At 33.6% G+C, this 27,837-nt stretch overlaps 1 protein-coding gene across 3 annotated transcripts in view; it reads left to right on the top strand.

Moving 5' to 3' along the window:
• The window catches only part of LOC146406137 (uncharacterized), an 872,380-nt gene that overhangs the window by 649,814 nt on the left and 194,729 nt on the right, over positions 1-27,837 (top strand). The window contains exon 4 of one of the 3 annotated variants that reach the window (XR_014840156.1): positions 10,214-12,933. The exons of the other annotated variants lie outside the window; for them this stretch is intronic. The gene's annotated coding sequence lies outside the window, so the exon portion shown is untranslated. Of the gene's footprint in view, positions 1-10,213; positions 12,934-27,837 lie in introns of those variants that run through there. 3 annotated transcript variants of the gene reach the window in all.

Genomic DNA, 27,837 nt, shown 5'->3' with positions numbered 1-27,837 from the left:
AGACACGATGGGAACTCCACTAGGTACAATTTTTAAGCCAGTCTTATCCCCTGCCTCCTCAGTTTCAGTGAGGCCACATTTTCTGGCCTATTGCTTTGTGTTTATAGAGTAGCTACTGGGATCTACTCTTTGTTGTGAATGTTGATTATTTATTTAGTTGCATTGAGACGGCATGTTCACAGTTTTTTTAATCCTATGTGCACTGTGTGTTAAAAAAATTGCTTATAGAGTTTTGCTTGTTGAAGTCATCCTTCCTTGTTTACTAGTGGTTACGTATGTAAAAGCTCATTTTTATGTCTTATTTGAATGAGGATTTTGAGGTAATTTAGATGCTTGGGCTCATAATTCTACCTTGAAATAAATATCTTTTACAGATTTATTAACTGATAGAATAAATAAATAGCCATAAAATATAAGCATCAAAGAATAGAAATAGTAACCAATCCTCATAACTATCTAAATCTTGATTTAGAACTTAGAATTTATGCCATTTATTATACTAAGAATAATAGGTAGCATGGAATTTTATACAGATAAGTATAATCACAGTAGCAATTAAATAGAAGCAAATTAAAACAATTGTAAGATACAATTATACTCCTGTTAAGCTAGCAAAAGAAAATAAAAGGTAAATACTGTATATTGGGTTTTTTGGGACTGTGCAATTCATATGCTTCTTATACTTAAAATTTAGTATACTCTTCTTTCTAGAGTTAAATTTCACAATAAAAAAACAAAACAACAAAACTATGTATGTATTTTAAAACTGCATTTCCCCTTAGGAATATTCTCCGATAAAAGTATTCCTCAAGAAGTAATTTTCAAGTAAATTAGAAATTAGACAAAATGTTTATGGTCTCAGTATCACTATTAAAGAGTTAGAAACAAACTAAATGTCCAACAAAAATATAATTTCTCTTCATAGTCTACAAGATTAACATAATGGAATTCTGGGTATATATATAAAATGTTAAATATGCACCCCCTTCTCAAAAGATAGAAATGTTACAGGAAATGCTAATTAGTATGAGACACAAAGTATTATAGACTCAATCATGTTCAGTTGTTTCTATATCTATATAAATATTATAATGCTTACATTCTATTTTGAAGAGAATAAAATAGTCCATGGTCAATATTAAAGAGGTCCCTCAGTTTATATGGTTTCCTAATGTTAGAGCACAATTTTTTTTTCTACTAATTTTAATATAGAAATCTTTTATGCAAAAATCTGAACTTCCTTTTAAGTAGACTTTGCTCAAATTATCTTTCATATATTTTAAGCAAAATGACATGAATAATTAATTAAAGAAAAATTGCCTTTTATTTTGTCATTTTGAAATTTAAAAACACATTTTCAGAAAAAAAATACATTAAATTTTGTGGAAAGAGGCAAAAGTAGGGTATAAATCTTAAGAATTCATTATACTGAGCTGCTGTGTAAGAGAATCACTCTGGTGTTTTACAGACAATAGACCTTCTCTTGTAATTACCATCATTTTCCCCAGTTTCTGATTATTTGCAAAACAATAACCATTTGGGCAGTGGTTAATTGTTTCTCTTCAAACATTTGACACATTCTTCATTACTTTTAGTGAATGTGAGTCTTTTACTAAACCACAATTATAATTAAGACTGATGAAATCATTAGGCTTGTTGTAAACATTCAGTTTATCCAAATAGAGTTTGGCAACATTGTAAAGGTCTTCTGTCAGGTTCATTCAATGTGTAATTATTTGTTGTTGATGTTGAATTCCAGCATGATTGTTGTCATTTGTCATTATGCTCTATTGGAGTAAGTCAACTAATTTTATTTGTAATATTTCTGATCCGCCTACACTTAAAATAACAGCACATATCACTTTTTGAAAGTGTTCATTCATCTCTTCTCCTTAATACTATAGTAGATGCCAAGAAGCACTGTTATTCTCTTCACTTGCTGGTTGCATACATTTGCTGTGGTGAGACAAAAATTGAAATGAAGCATCATCCCTGACCTCAAGGCTCTTATATTCTAGTGCACTGAGAGTGTCATATAGATAAAATGGCATGCAAATATAGGGAACAGTACCTAAATCCCAATCAGACTAAGGGCTTCTGAGACAAGTGTTGCTTCTCTAACTCTTTGTAGTATGTGTGGTTAAAATCTATCAAATGTTTTTTACACTATTCAACTGTGTTTAGAAGATCTTCTTGCCCTTGGTCTGATATCTGTTCCTTTAAAGATTTTTCAGGGGATGTGGAAATTTGCTAGGAAATGACCTTTCTTACACATATGTGGTCAGTAAGCTGTGGCAGCTTTAACTTCAGAAGACTTTGCCTTAAAATACTTTCAGAGAGGATCCCTGGTTGATTTTATGTCTACCAACTAGTTTCTGAGATTTAACTACAAGACTTTTCTTCTACTGTGTTTGAAGTTTGAAAAAAAAAATCATGATAAGGATACTAATAGTCTCCTTTACTAAAGCCGAGGATGTTTGGTGAATTTGAGTGATTATGGAAGGTGGGATTTCTCACTACATTTAGATCTTTAAGTGTCACAAAAAGGGCATTCCCTCAGTGGTTAACGAACATGACTTGGATCCATGAGAATGCAGGTTCAATCCCTGACCTCGCTCAGTGGATTAAGGATCTGGCATTGCCGTGAGCTATGGTATAGGTTGTAGATGCAGCTCGGATCTGGTATTGCTAATGCTGTCGTGTAGGCTGGTGGCTGTAGCTTCGATTCAACCCCTAGCCTAGGAACCTCCATGTGCCCCAGGTGCAGTCCTAGAAAATAAATAAATAAATAAATAAATAAATATCTCCAAAGGGATTATAGCCTGGGGTGACATTCCTTAGTTTTGTTTCAGTGAGTATATGATTAGTTTTAAAACTGAAGTTAAAGACATTGTATTTATTTTTTGGCCATTCCCATAGCATGTGTAAGTTCCTGGGCCAAGGATCATACCTGTGCCACAGCAGTTACAGAGCTGGATCCATAACTCACTAGGCCACTAGGGAACTCTCTGAACACTTTATTTAAAACTGTTTAAGGGATAATTTTTCCAAAGTGCCCCTTGATTGAAATAATTTTTCTATTTTACAGTTGCTACAGACTTTTTTCAAAGCTCTTGTTAGAAAAATCAAATTATTTTGTTACTATGTTTGTAGGGATGTATGAAATAAGTGTGTTAGAATGGCAAATATCTTTTTAAACACAAGAGTAATATTATCTAAAACTTACCATGGATCAGGTCAGATGTTGGTGCTCAATTATGACTATATCTTAAGATTACTTGGATACTTTTTAAAAACATTAATAAAAATATATAACCATAGAATGATTAATCCAAATTTTTAAGGATAAGGACCTAGTTAGGGTATTTTAAATTCCTCAAATATTTCAATGTGCAGTCAGATATGGAAACCTCTTTGTAAGCGTTAGCTTCTCTAGTCAGGCTGTAGATGACGATACTATGTCTTGGGTTTGTAGGCTGAATCAGGAGAAACATTGAGTCCATCAAGTGAAGTGCCCTTTTAAGAGATAACACCAATCAAAAATATTTAAATGAACTCCAAAAATGGGCATCGTTGGCCACTGTACCTTACTCCTCAAAGCAAGAAAGTTAGTGGTTTTTGTTTCGGTAAAGAATCAAGAAAAGACTGTTTTAACACAGTCACATTAAGAAATTTACGGGGCTTTTTCAAATGTAAAAGCTGACCATAGTATATATATATACCCTGCTCCTGAAAACAAGCTCCTTGAAGACTACAAAATGCATGCTTTAACTATTTGCTTTTGTTTTATGGACAACACATTTCTTTTCAAATAATGGAGATTTACACTCCAGCTCTTTGAAGTAGAAATTCTATTGGGGAGGGGTCAGGAAACAGCTCAGTAAGAAATTGTTTTATATAGTATCTAATACTAAGTATAAGCATTTTAGAACTATTTAGGTTGTCAGGCAGTTAGTAATAAAATTATTTTATGTATGAGTGATCCTTAGCAGTAGAATTATTTTATATGGTCTTGGGCAAGACTAACACCCTACACTATTTTCCCCAGTATTTTAAACAGTCCTAAGTGAAGATGAAAGCACAGGCTCTCAGGTAGTAAATTCTTCTTGTTCTGTAAAGGACATGACTCATTAAAGTCCACATTGTGGGATTTCTCGTCGTGGTGCAGTGGTTAACCAATCCGACTAGGAACCATGAGGTTGCGGGTTCGGTCCCTGCCCTTGCTCAGTGGGTTAACGATCCGGCGTTGCCGTGAGCCGTGGTGTAGGTTGCAGACGCGGCTTGGATCCCGCGTTGCTGTGGCTCTGGCGTAGGCCAGTGGCTACAGCTCCGATTCGACCCCTAGCCTGGGAACCTCCATATGCCGCGGGAGCGGCCCAAAGAAATAGCAAAAAAAAAGATAAATAAATAAAGTCCACATTGTGGTTTGCAGAGAGCATGGGCTTTGAAAGCAGATGGGTCCATATTTTAATTGTACCCCTATTTATTAGTTGTGTGATCTATGACAAGGTCAACATGCTGTAGTTTAACTTCAACAATTGTAGTTGCTTCTTTATAACACCATTGTTATTCCTTTCTCCTTTTCCAAACATTTAAATAGCAACAGATTTCAAAGTCTAACTTGTTCTCTCCTCTCTTTCTCTTGCTCTCTTCATATATATATAGGCCCATTATATTCACCCAATCTTCTGGTTCCAGAAGTCATCTCTAAACTGGAAACATGGTCATAGCCTGGTTATAACCCCTATGTTTTCAGTCAGTAGATATCTGATTATGCCCTAGATCCATCTACCTAAATCTTTTCTAGGCATCTTAAAACTCAACATATCCATTATTAAATTTGTCACTCTTTCCCCCAAAGACTGCACTCATGTATCCCTGCCTCAATGAGCAGTACTTCTAGTTTCATTCAAGTTAAAAATCTGAAAAGGAAAAGTCTGCATATTCAACCTCATCCACAATTTCATGCATCAATTTATTAATAGTCTTTCACCCAATGTGTCTTTAATTACATCCACTTGGACTTCATTCTTATTACTGTTTTCTTAGTTGAAGTTAATCATCTATCTAAGGCTTAGTTTAGGTTAATTTTTACGAAAGCCTTCTTAACTTTTCTTCTCCCACTTGACTTACAAATCTTCATGGATTTTACTCTCTCATCATAAATATCTACTTAAACACAATTCTCTTCACGTCACCTTTTTGATCAAACTTTGTGCAATTTCTTTACAAGGTCTTTTCATCTGGTTATCTAGGACTTCCTTTCATTTCTTAAGGTTGCTTAAGTGATTCTAGTACATTAAACTCTCACCTCTGGGACTTTTTACATGCTTCTCCTTTTTCCCAAAGCTCCATATCTACCCCTGAATTCACATGTATATGTATATATATATATATATATGTATACATATATATACACACAACTTAGACATTTATTCTTCACAAGTGAGCTTTCAGTTTAATTTCAGTATGATTAATAGAACACCTATTGTAGTTATCCTTCCTTGTATTAGCATTATGTTTAGATGTGTGGGAGGAAGATTTTTTTTTTAAGTTTATGTGTTTCTAGTTAAAGAGGAGACAGAGCTGCAATTGGATCCCATTTAGATCACAAGATCCTAGATTTCAAGCCAGATGCTATAACTGAGAGATTTTTGGATCTTAAAAGAAAAGGTGAACATATTTTGCTCATAGGAAGATTGTTAAGTAGTTGTGGTCAGAGGATAGGATGCCAAGTTACAAATGTCACAACATTTGCACCCCATCTCAATAAAAAGGTCACCCCTTAAATTTGGATTGGCATTGTATTAAGATGATTTGACCAATAGAATGTGATATAAGTGAAGCTATGTATGTGAGTTCTGAACTTGGGTCTGAAGAGTCCTTGCACCTTCCTTGTGCTGCCTTCTTGGACCTTAGGATGACATACACACAGGACAGCCTATAGGAGGATTAGAGAACAAGAGGATATGAGCAAACCAACTGAGCTGAAGAATGCTACCACTTCCACCACTGCAGCTGTGCTTGATGCTGACTGCAGACTGATGCATGGAGACAGTCCAGGTCCAAATCATCCAGTTTAGCCTGGCCATGTTAAAAGAGATCAAATCACTCCTCCATTCTAGCATTTGAAAACACTCTCCATCTTACTCAGAATAGAATCAAAGATTGATATGATCTGGTCCCTGTTAGGACCCTGACTCATCTTTTTCTATTAACATTCTTGCCCCCCTAATGTTCACTGTCTTCACTGATTACCCCCTCAAACCGGGCAGACAAGCCAGCCTTTACTGTATCTGTTACTTCTATCCCTAATATGTTTCCCAGTCAACCACTCAACACCCTCATCAGATAAAAGCTTTGCTTTAATATCACATTCTTATTGTGGGCTACAGTGGTAACTTTAACTTAAATCTACAGGCTTTTCAGTGTCCATTTCCTCCTCTAATTTTTACTTTCCCCATAACACTTAGGAATTTATAACATAACATTTGTATATTTTTATTAAGTATGTTCTTTCACCCACCAGAACGTGAGTGTCACAAGGCAGAGATCTGTGGTTCATGAAGGCACTCATGTAACTAGGACAATATGAAGCTTATTTGTGGAGGAAATTTATATAAAAGGGTACCATTATAATATTTGTATTTATATATATTTGTATTTTTATTTTTTCATTTAGTATATTCTAGAGATTTTGCCATGCTTTAAAATATTAAGCATTTTAAGCACAGTGCTGATTTAATGATTCAGCAATTATTGGAGTTAAACTTTATACTATTATATATAATGCATGAATAAAAATCTTATAAATGAGTTTGTGTTTTAGAATGAATTAAGTAAGGAAATGTGAGGGATCAGAGGATGTGAACATTCTAAAGTCACATTTTTTCTAAATGCAAATATAGTTAATGTTCAATACTAATCTCTTCTTAAAAAGTGAAAGTTGTGGGACTGACTGACAAGTGACTCTGTGACTCTATTTTATAATTTCTCTACCAAATGATAAAACAAATACAATCCCACATATATATTTATGTTACATATATATATATATATATACACATATGCACGCACACATACATATATGACATCAAAATACAAACATCTTCACATGAACTTGTATATGATGTAGGGCACAATTTTGATTACATTTTGATGTCTTTACTATATTATGGCAATTATGCCTATCTGCAGTTTAGTATGTTCCATAAAATAGGGAGCTGGGTTACAGTTGGGATTCTGAATTTCAGTAACATTTTGTATGAATTTTTAATAATATTATATATGAATATTTATATATAAAATATTCAGGAATATTTTATATGACTATATTTAAGAGAAAAATTGGCCCAGAGGTTAACATTATTATTAAATAATCTTTAAAAATATTATATGACTATATAATGAATACATCTTTCTCTACAAATTGCTTAGTTATTTTTTTTCCTCTTGGAATAAGTAAGGTGAATACAAATATTTTCTTTAGCATATTAATCAAAATATTAAAATATGTACTGCCTCAAATATTTATAAATCTAGAAAATGTAGCCATAACTGATCATCTCAGCTGTTTTCTTAATTGCAAGACACAAAGTATTAAGGGATAAACATGAAAAAATATTCATGTGTATCCTACAACAGTATAAACACGAAAAAAAAGTATTTTATTCTTATCCATATTTTTTGATGATGTACATTTTCTAGAGATTTTCCTTTTTATAGAAATCAAACAGTTTTGTACATCTTGACCTGTCTCATAATTTTTGAAGCAATGCTGGAAGGTGTTTATGTAAAAGAGCTAATTTTCCCTGATGATTTTGTTCACATTGATTTCTTCTTCAAAAGCTCCTTTTGTAACTTTTGCCTGAAACAAAAAATTAGCAACTCATTACATGTTTTCTTGTGCAATGCTGGCTCCAGGCAAAATCGTTAGTTCCCAAAGGTTGTTTGAGAGCCTCCTCACCTCTCCTTTCTATATACTTTTCTTCTTTGTAGGAAGCCTCTGCTTCAGATTCTATAAAAATCTGTCCAAAAAATGGCTCCGTATGACTGTAAATTATTATATAATAATTATTTTCCTCCTTCAGTGTTCACCATGTTATCACTTTTTCTAATTTGGGGACATCATTGCCTATAACAAACTACAAACAAATAAACAAAACCCCATGTTTTTAAGTCGGAAGCATTCCATGATCCTAAAATCGTAAGACAGAGCTTGCCTGATATTCCTTCTCCATAAACCTGGGTTTACAGATCAAGTGCTTTTAGATGGAAATTTAGGTATAATTTTCATAAGTCACTTAAAAATTCATAAAGAAAAAGAGTGTCTTGGCGTTCCCTTCATGGTGCAGCAGAAACGAATACGACTAGGAAGCATGAGGTTGCGGGTTTGATCCTTGGCCTTACTCATCTGGCATTGCCATGAGCTGTGGTGTAGGTTGCAGACTTGGCTTGGATTCCGCGTTGCTGTGGCTGTGGTGTAGGCTTGCAACTGTAGCTCTGATTTGACATCAGCCCCTAGCCTGGGAACCTCCATATGCCAGTGGGTGCAGCCCTAAAAAGGACAAAAGACAAAAAAAAAAAAAAGCAAGAAAGAAGAAGAGTCTCTTTCTGCCTTTATATGCCCTGTAGCACCTAGCAAGATATAGATGTATGTTAAGAGCCTAACAGATACACATGGTGGGGACAAAGAAGATATTGATGTATATTTTATTTCAGTGGATTAGGTTTATCTATAAAAGTATATCTTTGGGTATGGGTAAATGTGATTCTAGATATCGCTCTATGTGTATTTGTTAATAAAAGTACAAATCAGTATTTGAAAAATATTTTCATAACATTGTGACCCTAATGCTTAGAAATTAAGAGTTTTGTTGTTGTTGTTTTGGCTTCGCCTGACAATGTGGAAGTTCCTGGGCCAGGGATCAAACCTTCACCACAGGAGTGACCCAAGACACTGCAATGACAATGCCTATCCTTAACCCCCTGCATCAAAAGAGAACTCCAAGAGTTTTATAATAATATAAAGTATTAGTTTTATTTGTACTCAATTTGGACAGGGAGAAGGATCTGATTTGAGGATAGTTGAACTTTATATAATTTTTACCTCAAAATCCTGTTTTTTGTTTGTTTGTTTTTTCTTTTTTGGCTGCCCTGCAGCATATGAAGTTCCTGGGTCAGGGATAAGATTTGAGCTGTGGTTGCTACCTAAGCCACAGATTCAATTCCAGATCCTTAATCCACTGTGCCAGGATAGGGATTGAACCTGAGTCCTACCACTCCCAAGATTCAACTGGTCCTGTTACGACAAAGTGGGAACTCCCCCAAATCCTGTTTTTAAAAGACATTCTGACTTTCTTCCCATTGATTTATAAGGTCTCTATCTTTTCTCAAAGCTAGGAGAGCTTATGAGTGCTTCAACCCATAGAGTATGCTATGTTACTTCTGAGGTTGGGTCATAAAAGGCCATGCAGTTTCCACCTAATATACTTAGGTCTCTCACTCTGGGGAAAGTCAGCTGCCATGTACAAAGCCTCTGTATCCTAAGTTAGCATGGTAGTCAGCAGATTAGCTAAGCACAGCCTTCTATCCATCTTCAGACATAGGATTCCTCTTGGATTGTTCAGACCAGTCCACCCACCCTCGGAGTACCAGGAGTGGCCTCAGCTCCTGCCGTAAAGAACAGAAGAATCAACAACTCATCCCTGTCAAAATTCATGATTTTTAAAATCTGTAAGATAAATTAGAATGGCTATTGTTTTAAGCCATTCAGTTTGTGGCAGATTTTTCTTTTTTAAATAATAGTAATATATATGTTTATTCCATATATATGGAATAGCTTTCAAAATTAAAATGCTCAATGAGTTTCCAAAAATTGTGATTTAAAAACCTCTGTGTGGGAACTATATTTGATATCCTGTGATAAATTGTAATTGAAAAAAATGTGAAAAATAATATATTTAAATAGATAAGTGTAGGTAGGTAGATGATAGACTGAATAGATTTGCTGTACTGCTGAAATTAACATAGAATTATAAAGCAATTACACTTAAATTAAATTTTTAAAACCAAGGAATGTAATATAAGTATATGTAAAGTGGACCCAGACTATATGAAGTCCAAAGCAAAAGATAAGTCAAGGACTCTGAGAAGAATATTTTAAAGTAAACTTTCATTCAAAAAGACACATGCATCACTTTGTTCATTGCAGCACTATTCACAATAGCCAAGACATGGAAACAAGCCAAATGTCCATCAACAGATGAATGGATTAAGAAGATGTGGTACATATACACAGTGGAAAACTACCTAGCCATAAAAAGAACAAAATAATGCCATTTGCAGCAACATGGATGGAACTGGAGACTCTCATACTAAGTAAAGTTTGTCAGAAAGAGAAAGACAAATACCATATGATATCACATATATGGAATCTAATATATGGCACAAATGATTCTATCTACAGAAAAGAAAGAAACTCATGGACATGGAGAACAGACTTGTGGTTGCCAAGGAGGAAGGAGAGGGAGTGAGATGGACTGGGATTTTGGGGTTAATAGATGCAAACTATTGCATTTGGGGTGGGTTAGCAGTGAGATCCTGCTGCATGGGGAACTATAGCCAATCACTTGTGATGGAAAGTAAAGGAGGATACTGTGAGAAAAAGAATGTGTGTGTGTGTGTGTGTAAAACTTGGTCACTTTGTTGTACAGCACAAATTGACAGAACACTGTAAATCAACTATAACAAAAATTAAAAAAAATAAAGAACAAAATAAGTTCTGTATTAGAGATGATATGATAAAGATGCTGGTTAATTTTAGGAAGAATAGGGGAATTATAATACTATATAAAATGATTACAATCTGCTGCCTTCCTGACCTTTCCCCCTTATCCTCTCAGCTTTTCTTAGGTATATTTATCCTTTCTTAGGAAAGTATCTGGTAACAATTGACTATATTACTTTCTTCAAAGGACAAAAAAGCTAATATTTATTTTCATGCTTTTCTGAAGTGAATGGTATAGTATATATAAACATATATACAATCTACGTACTAGTTAATAAATGCATATTAATTTTGTTTCTAAGTCTTTTATTTAGAAGCACTTTGTTTTATCCACATTACCACAGAAAAGAATGAAAAATTAAAATATTGTTAATTATAATACATCAACAATGCAGTATTTTTTGAAAAGATGTATTTTTCATATCACCTGTTTAACACATTTTTGTGAGAACTTTGAAATTAAATTCATTCGGTTTGTGGGAAATAACCAGAAAATGCCAGTCCTTATTGTCAAATCTATCAGTCAAATCATTCCTTTAAGAATAAGTGTGACTTTGTTTTTCAATTCAAAATAACATTTTAATATACTTTGCCATCACACCCCCACCTCTAGCTTCTGAACTCTCCGATAAAATGATGATGCAGGGAGGCACCTCAGCCTTCACTGTTTCTTAGGATGTTCTGTTTGTTTTTGTTTCAAAGGGCTCACCTTTAGATGTCACTCATTCTTTGACAAGAAAGGGATGAAAAAGTTAAATTTTTCAAAACATTCCTCTGATAAGCACCCAGATATTTTTAACGGCTTGAGGCAATGTGTTAATCTAAGATTCAGAAGTGTTCCAATAACTACATTCTTTTGTAGGAGCGGGAGAAGGCAGCTTGTGAAAAGTGAGATGGAAAAGAGAGCTAGCCTAATAGCTATGTGAAATGTTGGCACGTTCTCAGGTAGATCAGTATTAAAAATGGAATACGTTTGTAAGGTGAAAATTTATAAGGTGATTTGCTTACTCCCTACCCTTACCTACCTGCTCCTGTGAAAATCCAAATGTAAAGCTAGGTTTATAAATATCTTATTTAGGAGTTCCAGTTCTGGCACAGTGGGTTAAGAATCCGATGGCACAATTGGTTAAGAATCCAACTGCATTGGCTTGGGTTGCTGAGGAGGTGTGGGTTTCATCCCCAGCCCAGTGCAGTGGCTTCAAGGATCTAGCATTGACACAGCTAGAGCATGGATCACAGCTGTGGCTTGGATTCAGTCCCTAGCCTGGGAAATTCCATATTGTGAGAGCATCCATACAATTTAAAAAAAAAAATCTCATTTTAAGAGCACTGATTCAGAAAACAAGAAACACTCTAGGTTTTATATTGTTTTTATATAGTACTTAATGACTTGCAGATAGTAAAATTTACTATTATTGTTTTATATCAATATTTGTGTTAAAAGTAGTATTTACTATTTGTACTTTACTCCAAAGTCCACTAAGTCTATTGTTATTTATTTATTACTAACTCCATCAGTGTGGGAATAAGTCTTGAATAATGGGGACATGTTCATTATAAATTCCCAGAGAGCGCTACCTGTTATCGATTGGCCTACTAACAGCACAAACTATTAATAACATCTTTCCTGCTTTATCTACATTACTTAATTTGTTGCTACAAATTAAAAAAATCAAAATTATATAGTTTTATATAAAATAATTCCATCATTTTTTTAATGTATACAATGTCAGTTTCTTTATAATACTTTTTAACTTTCTTAAGGTCATATGACCAGGCTCAATTCCATTATGCATTAAGAGCTCAGTCATTTATTCAGCATGTTTCCACTGTTATTTTATGTACTTGCTCATATGCATTTCATTTGAGCCACCGTCATTTCCATTTTAGGCCACCATTTAGTTAGATGCCCTAAGACCCTGTATGTTTTTGTTTAAAACTACCCCCAGCAATTAGTCTAATGTCTGATTTTTAGTTTTTTTTTTTTTAATTGATGGTTAAACTAATGAATTAACAGAAGATTGGCAAAAAATATGTTTTATTAATATTACTGAGGTTGCCATTTATTTTCTGGATTTTTGTTTAATTTTTCTTTTGGAGGACTATAAATTGACAGCTCTAAGTAAATAAAATCTCATTACTTTGATCCAGGAGGCAAGGTGCAGGTATAATGGCATATTGGGCAGACAAAATTTAAAGAAATTGTATTATCAAAGTTTAGAATACTTAAAGAAGAGTAAAAATAGCTGTCATCTTAATAATAATCATTAAATAAACTGTGAAATAGCTGTGGTACACAATCTTTAAAAGTCCCAAATCTTTATTTCACAAATTGATTGTTTTAATCATCCCAATCAAAATTATGCAGATTTTCCCTCAGTTTAAGCATTCCTTTGATATGTTATTTTGTATATTAAGACATAATATCTTTCAGTGTTTTTGTTTTTACATTTTAAAAATAATCATGGCACCGAGTGAGTCCATGTTTACTTTGGAAACTATCACAAAAATTTCATGAAATGAAGTATTCAATTCAGTTGAAACCCTATTTGTCTTACTGAAGATTTAGTGTTCACTCTATCATTATTGTCATTTGATCTTTTTTGTTTGTTTATAAATTCTGTTTATCCTTTTAAGAATAAATATCTTGGAGTTCCCATGTGGTGCAGTGGGTTGAGAACCTGACTGTAGTGGTTTGGGTTGCTGTGGATGTATGGGTTTGATCCCTGGTCCAGTGTAATGAGTTAAAGGATCTCGTGTTGCCACAGCTGATGTGGTATAGGTTGCAGTAGTAGCACTCAGATTCAACCCCTGTGGCTGTGGGTTTGGCCATGAATAAAAAAAAAGAACATGTTTCTTAAGTATTGCTTAATTCCACATGTATGCATATTTTTCTCACACAATTTTAAATGATTTCATTTGGAATTCTTTTCATGCAGCTTCTCATTTTTGAATTAGTTTATTTCCACTGAATAAATGAACTATATTTATGAGCTTCTGACTGTTTATACAACTTGCCTTATTAGAATAATCACTGGGAAACCTTTTAATTGGCCAATAATAAATGTATTTCATTATCATTATAGTATTGCTGACCTGTATTTAATGTACTTGAAAAAAAATTCCCTCTTCATTTGATATATCTTCTATTATACACTCTAAAAAAAGTAATTTTCAGGATAAACATGTTGATTTTTCTCCAACTGTGCTTGCTTAAAAGACCAGTAAACAGATTCTACTTTACTATGTTCCCCGAATGCTCTTCTTTGTCCAGCCTCTTGAAAGCTGCTCCATCTTCTTTGACATGGGTTGATCTAGACTGACTTTCTAATAATGACCTGATAATTTATGACTAGCTATCGTCAAGTTAGAGGACTATAATTCTATTTCACAAGCACTTCATATAGTTCAAGGAGATGACAGTGCCAGGAGGTAAGAAAAAAAGAGCACCTTCTCTGATCCTATAATCATAAAATCTAGCAATTTCATTGTAGTCTGAATTTTTTTTTATTGGAAAACAGATAAAATCTTTATAGTAAAACATCTAATCTATTGCTAGAGTTCTTGAACTGACAGGTTTTTGGACAAACTTCCCCATGAAACACCATAGCAACTATTTTCTGCACAGATATTTAACTGTACGTAAGTTTATTAAAGTAATTTTTACAGTAAATGGAAAGCACATGAACACGCCCCCTAAACTCCCACACTTTCCTTGAACTAGTAGAGTCATGTGAAATTGAGACAACAAACTCCATTGTGGAGCACAATTCTTTCATGCAAATCAGACTCTAAAGAGCAATAGCAAAAGATGTCTCATTATAAGTCAATAAGAATGAAACAACAATTGCCTCATTTTCAAGATTAGGTCCCATTATGTGCTTTCCCAATTATTATGTTTTCTAATTTTGGATAAATATTCTAAAGAGCAACTAAAGAAAAGAAAATAGAATGTTTAGCATTTCATGATTTCTGTGTGTGTGTGTGTGTTTTCTTGATAACTTTAGGAGAACAGCTATAAGAGTCTACAAATATTGTCTTCAAAATTTTCCCTGGTCATGCTTAGTTTCATGTAAGATTACACTTATATTGGATGATTTGATCTATTGCCTTCCCTTTTCCTCTAAATGGCTATTATTTTTGTCCTGTTTGTCCTTTGCTTTCTTGAGAAAAATACAATCCTCACCATTCTGAACAAGGGCAGAAACTGATGATGATCTTTTCAACATTAATCTCACTCACATTAACGATACCATCGCATCCTTTTCAATTGTTCCTGACTCTCCTGCCTTTCTCTCTGGAAATATGTAAATGACCCCAGAATATAAACCTTCAATCCAACCCTGAGTTGGCAGTGAGAACCTCTAGATTTCAAGTTCATTATTCTTTCTGGAGACACTGTCTGCACCTTTTTTAAAATGACATTTGGATAATACTTTTATTACAGTTAATTGCAATTAGAAAAAAAAAGGAATGTCATTTTTCTTTTTAATTAAGGATATTGATAGCACTTGACCCTCATTTATTAATAAAAACTCTATTTCCAATTTTAGAGATACTGAATGGTGCACTACATTAAAGTATATTTAGCTTCTTTAGGAAACTTATTTTTAAAGCCTTTGTTAAGTGGTATTCTGTTCATAAACAATTTATTAAATTACTTTTATATTATACTAATTTTTATATATGTCAAAGATTTTCAAACTATATTTGTTTTCCTACAGTTATTACTTTTCTGATTTTGCTCAGCTGAATTTTACGTGTCGACTTAACTGATATATTTAATGAAGTAGCCAACTGAAATCCATTTTAAAAGTCTTGTTATATTGGTAATACTTTGCTACAAACTGATAAGCAGCTTTTCTTTTACCTTTTAATCCTTTAGATTAGATATATTAAATATATATTAATTATCAATAGCTAATTTGTTTTTCTGAAAATATAACATTGAGATTTTAACAAAATATCATATTAATGGTAATTAATTTGTGTTCTGAAAAATAAAAAAATTGTCCATGTCTTGGGACATACAAGCTATCTTAATTAGAGGGTAACCAGTACCTTTTTCAAAATGATTTAATATTCATAAATATATATTGATCTCTTAAATGCCTGTCTTTAGGGATGAATAAGATATAGAGTTAATCTTACGTTCTTTGAAAATGTTCTTTGGAATGTCAGTCATTCCCAGCCTCTTAGTGAAGTAAAGTAACTGTCTTACCTTGGGTAACATACTTGAAAGAGGTGCTTTAGTTTCCTCATTAGTAAATGGGGATAAAAAATAATAGCTTCCTCATTGCATTGTTGGGTTGAGTGGCCTAGAATAATTCCTAACACAGAAGTTTTATTATTATTGTTATTAAATTTGCCAGAATAGAATGCTACAAGAAGAAGTTCTTGATGTCACAAAATTTATAGTTTATTTCAGAACACAGATGAAAAATAATTCAAATATTAAATTGGTAAATATGAGGAGTACAGAGAATAAAAAGAATAGGAAGCTGTAAGGAAAAAAAAATATAACGGATAGTACCTGAATAAGATGCAGACTTCCTCTGAGTGGAACACACTTTTTTAGAAGTAAAATATGTCACGCCCTAGACTAAACTCTGGGTTGTATACCATAAAAAAGACTGGGGAAAGAACTTTGGAAACAAGGAAAAATGACTTCCAACTATTAGCATATGTTTTATGAAGACATTAGCAATTGGACTGGATTTTATATGATTGTCAGGTTTTAGATTTGCTCTGTGAGTTAGGGAAAAGAAAATCCAAGCAGAGGGAACAGAGTAAAGCAAAGGCATATATAGTATGTTATATAAATAAATAAAATCTTATATAATAAGCCTGTTTTTAATTGGTTTAATTCCAAATATAAGAACTAATTTCTCTATTAAATGACCTTCATTTTCCATATAAAATAAGTCTCAATAGATGTAAGAAAATGAGATAAAACTGTCTGGTGAAAGAAAATATTACATATTTTTAAAATTCCTGTGTCTGTGACATTGTAGTTCTTCAATGTTATACTAATTAGAAGTTGTTATTACCTCCTTAAATTTATTCTAACCATCTTTTGTTTAGATGTACAATAGATTCATAGTGTGGTCTGAGGATGAGTTTTGATCTAAAAACTGCTGTCAGTCTGCAACAAGTTTAGAAATTGAAAGTGAGCATGTTAAAAATTGTATACAATTTGATGGTAATTTTAGGTAAAACATTCTGACCTTATATTTCATGCCCTTTTAATTTACATTTTGTAATAATATGCTTTTATATTTTGCTATAGATTAGAAATTGACAAAACAAAACAAAAAAAAAAATCCTCTGTATGTTCACCACTCAGAGTTTGAGAGCTCTATGTCAGTACATTGTTTTAGAAAATCTTAATGGTACAATAGAAGAACTAGTTATCTTCATAGTTGTTATAAATTCTGACAAATTGAGCTGACTCTTGGCTGAGACTGAGAGCGGGAGATGGTACTGAAAACAAAACAGAATCCTAGGACAATCATGGTCACTAGATGGCATATTAGAGGTTAATTCTCAAGTCAGTTGCATACAGAAAACAGTAGAATACCATTCAACACAGTACAAATACCATAAAACACAGGTATTTTACAACAGTAAAATACTGTATGATAGTAAAATACCATACAACACAGTAAAATACCATACACCAGTAAAATACTATACAACACAGGATGCTCAAGCAAAATTCAAGTAGCATATAGTAGGTTAATTTTATGATTCTAACTATGTATAGATTCCTCTGTTTTCAATTAGCTTCTTATGGAGAATAATCATTTTCAAAAACATACGTCATTAGTTCATGAGCATCTCTACAGGAGTTGGAACTTGCAAGGCTAGGGACAGATCCTAAATCCACCCCACCTGCACTAAGTATAAAGATGACTCTGTATACTTTCAAAAGTCCTTTCAACTGTTCTAGACTGAAATCTTCTTTTGGACTATAGTCTGAGGTTAAAGTCACCCAATCCTCTTCTGTTGGGAGTTTATACACTGATTAGCCTCTGAGTTTTCAGGAGACACAGAGAAGAACCCTTAAATTTCTTGCCAAAAAATAATTTGGATGCCAGAATATTACTTTCAGAAATGGGTAAGTGCAACTAGCCTCACTTTTTCTGTGACCTCTGAAGTGAAGCAGGAGATCCATTGGAAAATTCTGAGAAAGTCTGAAGTGGGGAACCAGAAATCAGAACAGTTTTGAGATATTAATGATTAAACAATCACTAAATTGGTGATCTCTGAATACAAGTTTTATAGATGCAACAGCGTTGTCCCAGGAAACACATATATCTCATGTTAGAATTCAACAACTGACTTCTCAGTAACAAGTGTTCAACCAGCTTAAATGAAACAAAATAATATTATCTTCAGAAAACACACTCTAACATTCCTTTTTTTTTTTTTTTTTTTTTCCTTTTCTAGAGCTACACCTGTGCCATATGGAGGTTCCCAGGCTAGGGGTTGAATCAGAACTATAGCTGCCGTCCTACGCCAGAGCCATAGCAACGTGGGATCCAAGCCATGTCTGCAACCTACACCACAGCTCATGGCAACGCCGGATCCTTAACCCACTGAGCAAGGCCAGGGATCGAACCCACAGCCTCATTGTTCTTAGTCGGATTCATTAACCACTGAGCCACAACGGGAACTCCAAGAAAACACACTCTAAGGTAACATTCTTGTGACCCATGCAACAAGGGTATATTCTGTCCTTTTATTAAATAATATTTTTTGCATAGTTTACAATGATTGGTATAATAATGATAATGGTGCATTTAAGCACTATTTAAAAATAGAAACATGTCTTCTTTGAGACTGTGTATTTAGCTAGGACTTTTTCAGACTTTTGGGCAAGCAGTAAAAGTCTAGGATGCAGCCTGTAGCTTAGGACTCAGATTCTGCCTAGGAATATGTTTAGGAATCAAGGATAACTTTCCCAGGAGAGCTGATGTGCTTTATCTGGGAGGCACCAAAAGGAAATTGACCATGAAAAACTCTAGAAAGGAAGAGAAGATTAGGTATATTTATCTTCCAGGAGCAGACAGAAAGGAGGAATATTAGGAAATATGTTGGTAGAAAAAGAACCATAGCACTCATCATTAGAACCCCTGAGTTAGAATCTCAACCTAATTTACTTTAATTTCTAACAGTTTATTTGTATTAATTTGTTACACATTAATTAAACCTTCTATAATCTGAAAATTTTAGTCTACTTGTAATTTTTCTTAGAGTTGACTGAAAATAAAATAATATTTCTGCTGGGTATAAACATTTTCCCATGTAAGTGAAGCAGAGACACATTTACAGGAGACAATATTAAATTGATTTTAATTAGGATAATATTTTTACATGAAGCAATTAATTAATGGCAAAAGAATGTCCATTGAATCTGTCATATATTGCTTGGTTACATAAGGAAGAGTTCTTGTCTAAAATACAAATCCTTTGGCTGCAAGTAACCTATTTAACCTGAGCTAAAATAAACAAATAGGGGAATTTATTTGTAAGTCATAGGATCTTGTCTTTCAAAGAAGCAGAAGTGAAAGAGGTTCTATATTAAGCAAAGTCCATCTACAGAATTTCCCCTAGAGTTTCACTTTCTACTCAAAAATTATTTTTTTTCTTTTATTTGATACCCTAATTGTATCAGAATTTGATACCCAAATTTGAACTCCTTTGTCAAGGAGAGAATTAGCTTCTGTCAAAGTGTGTGTCACATACTTTGGAGGTATTAAATGGGGTCTAAGATTTTATCACCAACCAGTCTGGCTTTTTTTTTTTTAGGGCTGTACCCATGGCATGTGGAGGTTCCCAGGCTAGGGGTCCAATCGGAACTGTAGCCACTGGCCTACACGATAGCCACAGCAACGTGAGATCCAAGCCAAGTCTGCAAACTACACCACAACTCACGGCAACACTTGATCATTAACCCACTGAGTGAGGCTTGGGGTCAAACCTGCATCCTCATGGATGCTATTTGGGTTAGCTAACTGCTGAGCTGAGCCATGACAGGAACTCCAGTCACTAGCCAGTCTGTACATGTCTGCCATCATGCTTTTTCACTCTGGCTCTGCCATTTTGGATCTCATGTAGATGGAGAGCTGCCTCTGCTTCCATCCCGTTCAGTTCTTTGGATTGATGCATGACAGCTTTGCTTGTACTCACATACTTATAAGGCCTCTTAGGAATCATTCCTCAGCATCAATAATTATCCAGAATCATATGTTTCCCAAGAAAACTTTAACTTCATTGTTTGGCTCTCCTCTTGAAATCAAATGAACTCTAAATCCAAGCAAATCAGAAACCATTTCATCCCTTTAATCCTTTCTTACTTGTCTAGGCCTTATGCCACTCTCTTCTCAAGATCACATTATCTCCCATTTATGAAACTATATCCTGTGGTGAACTTTTGTCACTAGCAGGGAATACAGGAGGAGTCAATGTGGTAAAAGCTCATAATGTGCAGATCCTTTCTTGAACAACTAAAATACTCTCTTAGGATGTGAGAAAAAATGTCTTGGCATCCTCTTACAATTCGTTTTTACATGATGATCACAATGATTTCTTTATATCCCAGTTTAGATTATATCATTCGTTAGCTGTACACTTCCTTTCCTAGATCAGAGTGCCCTTGCCTTCACGGGGTCACTTGCTCTTAAACTCAGTTTGGCATGGTGATCAGTAAGGCTGAATCCTAACTTTGTTGGCACTCAGGATGGGATTGACAGTTGCCTCCGTAAGAGTGTCTTGTTTGTATGTTCCTGTCAGTACAGAATATGCTCTGCAGTTTTATTCTGATCAAAGACATAGGTAACAGGATGCATTTGACTACTGATTTTGCTTTTGTTCTGGCTGAAAGGTTCTTAAATTGTTTGGCTGTGAAGAGGTAGATTTCTGACCCCTAGGTCTAAATTTCCTAAATATGGAGACAAATCCACAGACATGAACTTGGACTTCTTATGAATGTTTATTGGTGGCCTTGCAGGTCTAGTGGCCTCACTAAAGGAATATGAAGTCAACTTGGCATACTTTGTATTTTGCTCAACCTTTGAGTTATCAGCTGAAACTGACCAAGGTCTCCTTTTAATAAGCACTCATATATTATCACTATACATAAAGAGCAAATAATAGAAGATAATTTAATAATGTCAGAGGGAGGAAATAAAAAATGTTTATATTTTTAAAAAGGCAATGGAAAAGGCAAATGCAGAAAAGAGATCATAGGAAGATGCCTAAATAAAAAATCTGTAGCATAAAGGGCAAAATTGTGGTTGGTTAGGTCAAATCCATCATTATTAACTATTTATGAATTATAGGGGAGAGTAGGAGTAGAATTCAATTTTAATATTTCAATTTATTTTTATTTATTTATTTTTTTTTTGGTCTTTTTTTTTTTTTTTTTTTTTTTTTTTGCTATTTCTTTGGGCCGCTCCCGCAGCATATGGAGGTTCCCAGGCTAGGGGTCCAATCGGAGCTGTAGCCACCGGCCTACGCCAGAGCCACAGCAACGTGGGATCCGAGCCGCATCTGCAACCTACACCACAGCTCACAGCAACGCCGGATCCTTAACCCACTGAGCAAGGGCAGGGATCGAACCCGCGACCTCATGGTTCCTAGTCGGATTCGTTAATCACTGCGCCACGATGGGAACTCCTCAATTTATTTTTAATGTCTTGAAATCCCAAAGCAAAGGAGTGAATGTTGAAATCTAATTTAAAACAGTCTTAAGAAAGTTAAAGGTGATTATCATGTAAATAAAGACTTCTTCAAAAAAATAAAGGGAGCTAGCATGCTTTAAAGGGAAATTGACAAAGCATTTTTGAATGTCCTCTAATTCCTAAATGCAGTTAGATGTGATTTCACTCTGATTCAAGTGGCATATAAACAGGTATGGCCTTGTGGTTTCCTACCTTGCAAGTTGCAGTATTCTTGAAAAATTGTTTTGGTAAAACATTATTTTCAGTGACGGAAATATTATGAACAATTATTATAACATGTGTCTTAACACCTTTCATCAACGGACTAAAGTTTGAACACATTTTTTTGAAAATAAGATAATCTACATTGTGGATAATTTTTGGTTGTCTGAACAGAAATATCAAAGTTTACTGGTTCAGCAATCTGACGCAGCAAATGGAGAGCATAGGAGAAACTATATTGATAAATATGAAATCATGATACAGCTTCATTATGAAGGATTAAGCAGATAGAAATATCCCATTGCCATATGTTTATTTTTTATATCAGCAGATCTAATCACAACATTTAACTGAAAATGCAGAATTATTTTCACTAATTCTTTAAATTTTAAATTTTCTAAGTTATGACGATCACTAAAATGCATGGTTTAAGCAAGACAGCTATTCCAGTAATTGAAATTTGCAGCAAGCAGAAGGTATTATACAATTTAAAGCACTTAAAACTGGTATTAGTTTGTTTTGGAAATTTTGAGTGAGATCTTTAACAAAAATACAATTGCAGAGTTCCTGTTGTGGCTCAGGAGGTTAAGGACTCTAAAATGTCTCTGTGAGGATGCAGTTTGGATCCATGGCCTTGCTCAGTGGGTTAAGGATCCTGCATTGCCCCAAGCAGCGGCATAGGTTACAGATGCAGCTCAGATTTGACCCGTGGCCTGGGAACTTCCATATGCCACAGGTGTGGCCATAAAAAGGAAAAAAATGTGATGGAAGCCAAAGGCAGGTGTTTTTCAAAGTTCGTAGTCTACTTAAGTAATCTGGATATTAAAGTATCAAAATGCCAAATACTGTGAATATAATTATTAGAAAATTACATTGGAAACATTTTGAGGAGTAGCAAATAAAAAAAAAATGGAAGAGTTGACATTCAAATAGCCATTATTTTCATAATTGAAATAGATTGATGCTGCAAAATTATAACTGTAATATAAATTTTGAGAAATTCAAATGGAGAGTTATAAATAGAAAGGTAATAAACACCCAGAAATACACATTGGAGTTGGAGGTGGGTGGTAGAAACCAGTATGGGCACTCAAGTAAAAGCCCAGTTTGTCCAAACTCATTTTTTTTTTCTGATAAGGTTACTACTCTTAAAGATGTAGAAATTACTTCAAGCAATGTGTTTGTATATTTTACTAACCCATTTGCCAAAGACTTACACGATGTTCTTAGAGACAAAATGAAGAAAGATAATTTAGAACTTATTTCTATATATACAGAAGTGGTCGGCATTTTGTGTTTATCAGTCTCTAGATAATCTGCAGAGGTGACTAACGGTGTTATTTGGAAAGTTCACTGTACCTGTCATGTTATTTTAATCTTAACAATTTATGCAAACACATGGATTTGTGAATAAACAAAAGTTCAAAGAGTTGAGTTTGATGAAAGAATGAGAAAGTTTTCAAAAATTTTGAACAATGATCAGATACAACTAGAAGCAATTTAAAAATTTCCCTTATATTAGAAAAAAATAATCAAAATCAAAACTGCATTTTAGGAATCTCAACACTATAGGCGATTTTTCTTTACTTTTGGCCTAAAATTCCAAAGTTAAACTGGATGTCGTAATACATAAAATGAAAGTAGAATACACAAGTAAATTATTTTAGAGCCCATTTGAAAATGTACTATTTAACAAACTTTTTGAACATTAATAATGTTCTGTATTTTATTTAAGGATAAGACATATAGGGAAATTAAAAGACCTTAAATGAAGAATTAAGCTATTAAATCCAATTTAAATTATTTTAAAATAAATAAATTTCTTTTTTACTTGTAGATTTTTCTTATGACATTTAGAATGCTTAAAAAAGGAATAAATAAAATAAAATGTGGATCTTTCTTATATTCAAAGGGCACTATGAAAAGAAAAACATAATTATCCTTGTGGGTTGAAAAGATTATCAGAAATGCTAGGGTGCTGATACTGCAATATTCATTTAAACAATATATGTTCTCTTTCCTTTATCATAATGAAGCTATCTAACTACCTGCAGGGGATGTTATAAAGATTAATTACTTCATTTTTGCAAGAGTTCATAAAGTTTAATAATATTAAATAAAAGGACAAATGAAACATTGAGGTAGGATCTATTAAACATTGTTACAAACCCATCTCTTATTATTACTTATAAGGATGAAGGTCAGCATTTCACTTGCAACATCTATTAATGTACAGTCAGAAAACATGATACAATTTTATTAAAAATTTTAAGAAACCACTGTATACCTGTTGCATATAAAACATTTATGAAGAATTAAACCTTGAAAAACTATTTTAACACCTTCCTTCTTATTCATAGCAATGTGCTTTCCATCTTTTCTGCCTTTGTAACCCTTTTTCATCATCTTTCCTTCATTGGTTTCTCCTTTAAAAAAGATATTTTGGTAGTTCCCATGGTGGCTCAGCGAAAACAAATCTGACTAGTATTCATGAGGACACAGGTTTGATCCCTGGCCTTACTCAGTGGATTAAGGATCCGGCCTTGCTGTGAGCTGTGGTGTAGATCCCAGACACAGCTCAGATCCCACATTGCTGTGGCTGTGGCGTAGGCTGGTAGCTATAGCTCCCATTCAACCTGTAGCCTGGGAACCTCCATATGCCTCATGTGTGGCCCTAAAAAGAATAAATAAATAAATAAATAAATAAATAAATAAAGGTATTTTTCCAGTGTTCTAACATTTTTATTTATCTTAGAATGTATGCATTATATAGAATAATCAACTATCATCCTCATTCAACTGCCTTCAGTATCTATATTTTTTTTATAAATATTTTTTTTCATTTCAGGTAGAAAATCATAAATAAGTTACCAGTTCCACACAGATTTACTCTATGCATAACTCAAAATCAACACATTCCAAAAAGAACTCCTTCTTTTACTTCTAGAATTTACCATTTCTAAGGATTGGATCCATATATTCATTAGAGCAGAAACTCTGGAGCCATAATTTCTGAGGTTGTATTACTCATTCTTCAAAGACTAACTATATGATGTATACAAGTCACCATCTTCTTGGAGCTTTTGTCTCCTTAGCTGTAGGTAGGGAGAGATAAAAATTCGTTATGAGAATTGAATGAGTAATAAGTGTTAAGTGTTTGGAATGATGCATAAATCATAGTAGCCTTTTTTAATGTTATTGCTTTAATTTTCTTTGTGAGAGAGAAATCAGGTACTTGCTTCTTAAGTCAATAAAATTCAGAAACATCCAAGCCAACTTCACTTCTCAATTTTGTAAGTTTCTTAGAACAAAACAAAATGACAACAAAAATCCTTTATTTCCATATCACTTAGTAGCCAAGACAGTGGCGATTTCCAACACATCTCATACTATTATCATGTTATTATATCTAGAATTTTCTTCCTACTCTTAATTCTGCTGGTATACTCTGCTTGTCCTTTAAACCAAGGTGTCAATTACTTTGTAAAGGCTTTTTTTTTCTACCTTCTATACTCCATTCTTGTCAGAAAAAATTTATTACTTCCCTGCTGGTATTACTTCTACTTTAAAATATGTGTGTGTGTGTGTGTGTGTGTGTGTGTGTTAACGCTTGATTTATTCATCTATTTTCTACTACGTTTGGTGATACACTCTAGGAAAACATGGGCCAAAACTTGTATTTTATTGAATATACAAAATAGTGTCCAGTACCTGGTATTTAGGAAATATTTGTTAAATTACAATATTTAAATTCTCCACAATGCTATTTCTAACTTTTCATAATATCTCCTTAATAGATCATTCCAGTTTTATCTTAACTGAGAAGAAAATAAAACAAGAAGAAACAGTCTATTTGCTATTTCTGTGGTACATTTTTAACATATTAACACAGATTGTTTTAGAAGATACATCATTCTTGCTCCTGTACTGGAACATTTGTCACACTCTGCCTGAGCTGCAGTTGTTAGTTTGGAGTAGACAGGTAAATAACAAATTGTGACTCCAGAAGGACCAAAAATGCTTCATTCTTTGGCTGAAAAATGTTATTTGAATTGACTTAATCTAGTACAAACTAATAAAAATGGCTTTTTGTCTGAAGTTTAGAATATTTCATTTCCTATTTCAGGTATAAGAGTGTGTGTGTGTGTGTGTGTGTGTGTGTGTGGCGCGTGTTTGAGTGTGTGAGTACATGCACATGTGTGCATGTCTGTGCAATCTTCCCCAATCAGGAACATAGAAAGGCCTTGAAATTAAGTCATTTTCTTGAATGATAATTAATATGCTCAACAGAGGATATATTTTGGGGTTACAGATGCTTTTTCGTATTCAAAGGGAGCCCTGATAAAATCTTGGTGAGATTTGAACTTTGTGTGTACAACTATAGGATATAGTTTCTTCAGTATGCTCAACTCTAAAAGGATGGTGATATTTCCCTTACTTGCTTGTTTGAGTCATTAAATTGAATCATGCATGAATTATATGCAAAGTTAAATCGAAATCTCAAGCCTGACAAGATAAACAGATTTATTATTTTAGTTTCTTTCTCCCACATACTAGGCATTCAGTATATATGATTCAAGATTGTTCTTCACAAATATCAACAATTATTCAATTTTTCAGCAAATATATTGAATGGGTATTTTCTTCTAGGCCAAAAGACATCTCTGGGAAAATAGCCATGAACAGGAAAGATAAAGTTTCTGGCTCCAGTTCCTGTACATGTCAACCAGAGGAAACAGGAATTGAACACATAAACATGAAAACCTCTATTATTACACTGCAATAAATGTTATAAAGTAACAAAGAGTATTATGAGAGTCTCTAACAAGAGGCTTTTATACCTCATGGGAAGGGGTATTAACAGTGATGAGTATTATGGAGGAATTGATATTTAGGCTAAAACTGGAAAAATTATTGAGTTGGCTGCATAAAGTAGACGACATACGTCAAGCAGGTAAATCAGCATGTTTATGCACTTTTCTCAGTGCCACATAAAATAGAATAGCTACAGAATGAAGTATAGTTAATCTCTATTTTAGTGTTATATTTTAATGTATATGATAGGATCAATTCTCTATTATTAACGGAAGTGATAAGCATACAAAATAAGTAACAGCTCAGTACATGAAAGCCCTAGGATTTCTTTTCAGTGTTCCTATGGATTGTTAGAGTTCGGGTGGACGAATCTGAGAAACTTATTTGAGTAGCTAGCAAATGATAGAAAGTTTCTGGTGAGAACTATTCAGTAGAAGAGAATATTTGGCTCATGTTGATTTGAAATCTAGTGAATCACTTAAGACATTTATGTTAACAGTGATTCACTCATACAAGTTTTTCTGACCTGAGAATCAGTAACTCTGACTGATTTACTCATAAAATCTTAATATAACTATGAAAACAATGATAAAAATTGTGAAGTTGCAGATTCTGCACTAATTGGCTTAGATCTGTGCTTACTATTCTACCTCAAGCCACCTCAAAATATAACTCACTAAGGCAAAGGTATATATTGTGGGGTAGAATGTAAAGAAAGAACTTTTGAATCAGACATTTTTGGTTGAAATCATAGCTTCATTTATATGTATCATGGCAAATTATTTAACTCGTGTGTTTCAATTCCTATTTATTTATTTATTTATTTTATGGAAGGAGATTTTGAGTAATTGATTTATTTTACTTTTTTTATTTCCCCAATGCATTTTTTTTCTACTGTACAGCATAGTGACCCAGTTACACATACATGTATACATCTTTTTTCTCACATCATCATGCTCCATCATAAGTGACTAGACATAGTTCCCAGTGCTACATAGATCAATGTTAATCCATTCCAAAGGCAATAGTCTGCAGCTACTAACCCCAAGCTCCCATCCAGCTCACTCCCTCCACCTCCCACTTGGCAACCACAAGTCTGTTCTCAAAGTCCATGATTTTCTTTTCTGTGGAAAGGTTCATTTATGCCAAATATTAGATTCCAGATGTTTGATATCATATGGTATTTGTCTTTCTGTTTCTGACTTACTTCACTCAGTATGAGTCTCTAGTTCCATCCATGTTGCTGCAAATGGCATTATTTTATTCCTTTTTATGGCTGAATAA

The sequence above is a fragment of the Sus scrofa genome, chromosome 1 (assembly GCF_054392235.1).
Source record: "Sus scrofa isolate SSC_HxYL_T2T_F1_AM1 chromosome 1, Sscrofa_HxYL_maternal_Yorkshire_Landrace_v2.0, whole genome shotgun sequence".
Classification (NCBI taxonomy): domain Eukaryota; kingdom Metazoa; phylum Chordata; class Mammalia; order Artiodactyla; family Suidae; genus Sus; species Sus scrofa.
Note: the sequence above shows the minus strand (reverse complement) of the source record. Positions and strands in the feature narration are given on the sequence as shown.